Genomic DNA, 7,228 nt, shown 5'->3' with positions numbered 1-7,228 from the left:
ACCCTATATACAAACTTTCAAATCTGTAGATAAAAAATTTGTTGAGTATATAGGTTGAGAATTGTTCTCTCTCTCTCACACGAAACTGTGCGCTCGGCTTCTTCCCCCCCTTCCCACCCCAAATGCTTGGGAAACTGTGCACTGTTTTTGTTGGTTTTCAAGCTGCCTCTTCCACCCCCCACACACACAGTTTAACAGTAGTAGGAGGTCAAGAGAAAGAGGGTGAGAGAGAGAGAAGAGTAAGTTGGTGAGAGAGAGAGAAAAGAGAAAGAGGGTGTTGGTTTTATATTTTTATTATCGTCTAATATTTTGAAAGCTGAATTTCTAATAAAATGTGCATCTATAGGAGATAATGCCTGGGAATGTGTTCCCCCCCCCCACAGTTTAACAGTGGTGTGACGTCAAGAGAAAGAGGGTGAGAGAGAGGGAAGAGTAAGTGGGTGAGAGAGAGAAAGAGAGAGAAAAAAAAGAAAGACGGTGTTGGTTTTGTGAAAAAAGTTGTTATTTACAATTGTTCGCATTCTTGGCCTTTTGGTCAAGATCAAAGTGTAGTATCTGTTCTTCAGATGCTGCACTTCTATTTCTTGTTCTCTTTCGGTGGAGGAGAAATCCTCCACGACTGAGACAATTTTTATTTTTGTACCTTTTCTCCACGTTAAAAAACGACCCTGGTGTCTAACTCTGTCCCGTGGGGAGGCATAGTAAATAGGTACAATTGTTCGCCATTAGTGGATGTTGACGTCACGTCACGTGACATGACTAAGCGTTTTTTTTTTTTAGTATGAATAACATTTTTTGTTTTAATTATAAAGTCTACACTTAATTTTATAGAAAATGATGTATATATAATAGAAAAAAAAAATTACTGGTTTTGTTGGATTCAAGTGGATCCCCCCCCCTCCAGTTTAAGAGATAGCAGGTCACGTGGTAATATACAAAATGGCTAGCGTAAATATAAAGATCGGTTTTTTTATCGACGAATATTTTGAAAGCTGAATTTTTTTTTATTCCTGTACATTTTTTCCTGATATTTTTCGTTAAAACTCTTGTATAAATACTATTTTTAACCAGTTAAATACGTTGGAGACATTGTCATGGAGTTTAATAATCTCTAGAACAAAGCAGAAGAGAAATTACAAAAGTATCGGTAAAACAAAGTGTTTGTTTACATTTGTTCGCCATTACTGGATGTTGACGTCACGTCACGTGACATGACTAAGCGTTTTTGGATTATGTAATATTAACATTAAAATGACAGGTTTTTTGGGGGGCCCCCCTAGGAGAGAAATGATCAGTTCACCCCCTTTTAATGGTCCGTTTGGTGTGGAATTTCGATATTTGTCATGCGGGTGATCAAGGTTCAATATGATACATAATTTGTCAACTTTGGTTGTGTCTGTCAAAAGTTTGAGCTGACGTCACGTCACGTGACACGTATTGAATAACGTTAAAATGACAGGTTTTTTGGGGGGCCCCCCTAGGAGAAAAACGATCAGTTGACCCCTTTCTACTGGTCCGTTTGACGTGAAATTTCGATATTTGTCATCCGGGTGATCAAGGTGCAATATGATACCAAATTTGTCAACTCTGGTTCCGTCTTTCAAAAGTTTTAGCGTTACAAACAAACATACATACATACATACATACATACATACACACCGATTTTTGCCTTTTATATATATAGACTAGCAGGGCTACCCGGCGTTGCTCGGGACCGTATAAACAATGAAAAAACAAAAGCAGATATTGAACATATGTTTTATTCTTAGGGGAGACGAATCTTTCATCTCTATGTATTATTTGTTTTATCTACCCCCGGACTGGTATTGTTCATGTTTTATCCCTAGCATAGGTAATTTACAGCATGTATATGAAATTGTTTTACCTTAGGGAGAAGAGAACAGGTAATATACAACATAATGTGTCTATATTACATCCCTGGCAACGCCTAGAAACCAGCTAGAACATGTATTTCAGTCAATCTTTATTACATCCTGGGCTATGCCGGGAAACCAGCTAATCTCTATTTAGTGACTTGACCACCAAAATACCTCCCTAAGTGTGTCCTTTCTTTTGAACTTATTAGATATAGGTATCTAGAAATGTGTGTGAAATTTTGTTGAATGCATTGTTCACTATGATTTTCTTATTGTTCTACACAATATCAACTGTAGCGAAATAAAACAGTAAACTTAGTGTAGTGTTAGAATAAAGAGCAAAGGAAAAAATTAGAATCATATTCTGTAATTGCAAATCTAAATTTGCTAGCGTGTACCAGTATTTGCCAGGTTGTGGAAATTTGGAATTTATAACGTATGTAGTGGCCTTTTCCTAGATACCTATTGCTAAAAATTATACTTTCATTTTGTTAGAAAAATCTCTCTTCGGATGCCCTGCATCATCCAAAATAAAAACAAATATTTTTATAATTGTTTCAGTACATTGCTACACATTGTGAAATTTGTTGACGTTTGTAAAAAAAAATCATGAATGTGCTTATATTCCAAAAAAGAAAATATCAGTGCACAGTATTGAAAGTGTTTGAGATTCAAAAGTCTGTAACATTTCTACTAACTTCATAAGATGTCATGTGAGAAACTTAATTGAATATCAAGACATTATCTGAAGCGTTTTTATTTTGGTGTAACGTATGTGTTTACAGTGAACCGTAACTTTTAATAAACAGCTTGGTATGCAATGACATAGGCTAAGAATCTTAGACAAAATATATATAAATTGGAAAAATGTGTGAACAAATGAAAAAAAAATGATCCGCTCCACTTGATGACATCAAGCACAGTAATATTTTAGTGAAGAAAATATGAAATTGATGTTCAGTGATTAGTTTGGATGAATGAGAAAATGTAATTGTTTGATGCATAAAAAATAACTCATTTGCTGTATTTGATATTAAGCAGCAAAATATAGTGATTTGAATATTAAGGAAAACATCAAATCAGATTATATAAAAAAAAAGATGAAATTAGAAAATATATATTTTCTGTTTATGAGTTTTGCCAATCAAAATTTTGTGGCAGAAATTGGGTGATTACCATGCAATTTTATTTTGATAAAATTCTTAAATTATTTCAATGTTTATTATAATTTCTTATTAGTGACTTGTTATCATCAAAATCCGCCCCAAAGAGTGTCCTTTCTTTTATTAGGTATCAGAATAGGTATCCAGATTTCTACTTCTATACAAATGTGATATTTCGGATCTGTAGATAAACAATTTGTTGCATATATAAGCTGAGAATTGTTCTCTCTCATTCTCTCTCTCACACACCCACACATTCTCACTTTTATAGATATAATAGATAAATTATGCTAGATATATTTCCATGTGTCTGAATAATCTATATACAAATTTTCAAATCTGTAGATAAAAAATTTGTTGAGTATATAGGTTGAGAATTGTTCTCTCTCTCTCTCTCTCCTCTCACGCATGCTCACTTTTATAGATATAATAGATAGATTATGCTAGATATATTTCCATATGTCTGAATACACTATATAAAAATTTTCTAATCTGTAGATAAAAATTTGTTGAATATAAAGGGTGAGAATTGTTCTTACTCTCTCTCTCACACACAGACATATTCTCACTTTTATAGACATAATAGATAGATTATGCTAGATATATTTCCATATGTCTGAATACCCTATATACCAATTTTCAAATCTGTAGATAAAAAATTTGTTGAATATATAGGTTGAGAATTGTTCTCTCGCTCTGTCTCTCTCTCTTGCTACCTCACACACACACGCAAACATTCTCACTTTTATAGATATAATAGATAGATTATGCTAGATATATTTCCATATGTCTGAATACCCTATATACAAATTATCTAATCTGTAGATAAAAAATTTGTTGATTATATAGGTTGAGAATTGCTCTCTCTCTCACAGACACACACATTTTCACTTTTGTAGATATAATAGATAGATTATGCTAGATATATTTCCGTATGTATGAATACCCTTTATAACAAATTTAAAATCTGTAGATAAAAAATTTGTTGAATATATAGGTTAAGAATTGTTCTCTCTCTCTCTCTCTACCTCACACACACCCACACACACAAACATTCTGACTTTTATAGATATAATAGATAGATTATGCTAGATATATTCCATATGTCTGAATACCCTATATACAAATTTTCTAATCTGTAGATAAAAAATTTGTTGAATATTTTCAACCCTTATCCTCGAGTGGCGTCTGGGCCTTGATAAGTAGTAATGCGTATTTAGCAAAATATAAATATATATATATATAACAAATTTACTGAATTTCCATTACTAACGATTACTGTATTGTCCAATTGACTACTGCGCTTTTCAACCCTTATCCTCGAGTGGCGTCTGGGCCTTGAGAAGTAGTAATTACTAACGATTACTATATTGACCAATGGACTACTGCACTTTTTAACCCTTATCCTCGGGTGGCCTCTGGGCCTTATTGTCCAATTGACTACTGTGGACTTTTTAACTCTTATGCTCGAGTGGCCTCTGGGCCTTGATAAGTGGAAATGACCAAGTAACAAAAAATAGGTATATAACAAATTTACTGAATTTCCATTACTAACGATTACTATATTGTCCAATTGACTACTGTGCACTTTTCAATCCTTATCCTCGAGTGGCCTCTGGGCCTTGATAAATGGTATTGCGTATGTAACAAAATATACATATATATAACAAATTTACTGAATTTCCATTACTAACGATTACTATATTGTCCAATTGACTACTGCACTTTTAAACGCTTATCCTCGAGTGGCCTCTGGGCCTTGATAAGTGGTAATACCATCGAGTGGCCTCTGGGCCTTAATAAGTGGTTGTGCCTAAGTAACAAAAAATAGGTATATTACAAATATCCCGCATTTCCATTACAACCGACTACTACGGTGCACTTTTCAATCCTTATCCTCGAGTGGCCTGTGGGCTTTGATAAGTGGTAATGCGTATTTAACAAAATATTAATATATATATAACAAATTTACTGAATTTCCATTACTAACAATTACTATATTTTGTCCAATTGACTACTGCACTTTTCAACACTTATCCTCTAGTGGCCTCTGGGCCTTGATAAGTGGTAATGCCTATCTAAACAAAATATAAATATATATATAACAAATTTCCCGACTTTCCATTACTAACGATTACTATGTTGTCCAATTAACTACTGCCATTTTCAACCCTTATCCTCGGGTGGCCTCTGGGCCTTATTGTCCAATTGACTACTGTGCACATTTAACTCTTATCCTCGAGATGTATCTGGGCCTTGATAAGTGGAAATGCCTAAGTAACAAAAAAATAGATATATAACAAATTTCCCAAATTTGACTACTGTGCACTTTTCAACTCTTATCCTCGAGTGGCCTCTGGGCCTTGATAAGTGGTCATATATATTTTTTACAAAATAAAAAAAAAGGTTGGAGTCGCTGAATAACTCATCCTCCCGTTAAAGCGGTTCCATCCTCTTTCCCCAATTTGACTACTGTGCACTTTTCAACTCTCGTCCTCGAGTGGACTATGGGCCTTGATAAGTGGTAATACATATTTTATGAAAAATATATATATATATATATATATATATATATATATAACAAAATAGGTTGGAGTTGCTGAATAACTCATCCTCCTGTTAAAGCGGTTCCATCCTCTTTCCCAAATTTGACTACTGTGGACTTTTTAACTCTCATCCTCGAGTGGCCTATGGGCCTTGATAAGTGGTAATACATATTTTTTTATAAATATATATATATATATACCAAAACAGGTGTGAGTCGCTGAATAATTCATCCTTCTATTAAAGCAATTAAATCCTCTTTCCCAAATTTGACTACTGTGCACTTTTAAACTCTCATCCTCGTGTGGCCTATGGGCCTTGATAAGTGGTAATATATAGTTTGTACAAAATATATATATATATATATATATATATATATATATATATATAACAAAATAGGTTGGAGTCGCTGAATCACTCATCCTCCCGTTAAAGCGGTTCCATCCTCTTTCCCGAATTTGACTAATGTGCACTTTTCAACTCTTATCCTCGAGTAGCCTATGGGCCTTGATAAGTGGTAATATATTTTTGTTATAAATATATATATATATATATATATATATATATATAAAAAAAATAGGTTGGAGTCGCTGAATAACTCATCCTCCCGTTAAAGCGGTTCCATCCTCTTTCCCGAATTTTACTACTATGCACTTTTCAACTCTCATCCTCGAGTGGCCTATTGTCCTTGATAAGTGGTAATATATATTTTTTAATAAAAGTATATATATATATATATATATAAAAAAATAGGTTGGAGTTGCTGAATAACTCATCCTCCCGTTAAAGCGGTTCCATCCTCTTTACCGTATTTTTTATACAGTGCACTATTCAACTCTCATCCTCGAGTGGCCTATTGTCCTTGATAAGTGGTAATATATATTTTTTAATAAATATAGATATAAATATATATATAAAAAAACAGGTTGGAGTCGCTGAATAACTCATCCTCCCGTGAAAGCGGTTCCATCCTCTTTCCCGAATTTGACTACTGTGCACTTTTCAACTCTAATCCTCGAGTGTCCTATGGGCCTTGATAAGTAGTAATATATATTTTTTACAAAAATATATACATACATATATATAACAAAATAGGTTGGAGTCACTGAATAATTCATCCTCCTCTTAAAGCGGTTCCATCATCTTTGCCGAATTTGACTACTGTGCACTTTTAAACTCTCATCCTCGTGTGGCCTATGGGCCTTGATAAGTGGTAATATATATTTAAAAATAAATATAGATATAAATATATATATACCAAAATAGGTTGGAGTCGCTGAATAACTCATCCTCCCGTTAAAGCGGTTCCATCCTCTTTCCCAGATTTGACTGCTGTGCACTTTTCAACTCTAATCCTCGAGTGTCCTATGGGCCTTGATAAGTAGTAATATATATTTTTTACAAAAATATATACATACATATATGTAACAAAATAGGTTGGAGTCACTGAATAATTCATCCTCCTCTTAAAGCGGTTCCGTCATCTTTGCCGAATTTGACTACTGTGCACTTTTAAACTTTCATCCTCGAGTGGCCTATAGGCCTTGATAAGTGGTAATAGTTTGTACAATAGTTTGTACAATATATATATCTATATATATATATTACAAAATAGGTAAGAGAGAGAGAAGAGGGTGAGAGAGA

The 7,228-nt window shown here is 33.7% G+C and overlaps 1 pseudogene; it reads left to right on the top strand.

The window, feature by feature from the left end:
* The first annotated feature begins 514 nt into the window (after positions 1-514).
* Positions 515-648, top strand: LOC145291777 (U2 spliceosomal RNA; annotated as a pseudogene).
* Positions 649-7,228: the final 6,580 nt, after the last annotated feature.

This window comes from Euprymna scolopes, chromosome 12, assembly GCF_053919585.1.
Source record: "Euprymna scolopes isolate OS-2025 chromosome 12, ASM5391958v1, whole genome shotgun sequence".
Taxonomy (NCBI): Eukaryota; Metazoa; Mollusca; class Cephalopoda; order Sepiida; family Sepiolidae; genus Euprymna; species Euprymna scolopes.
Note: the sequence above shows the minus strand (reverse complement) of the source record. Positions and strands in the feature narration are given on the sequence as shown.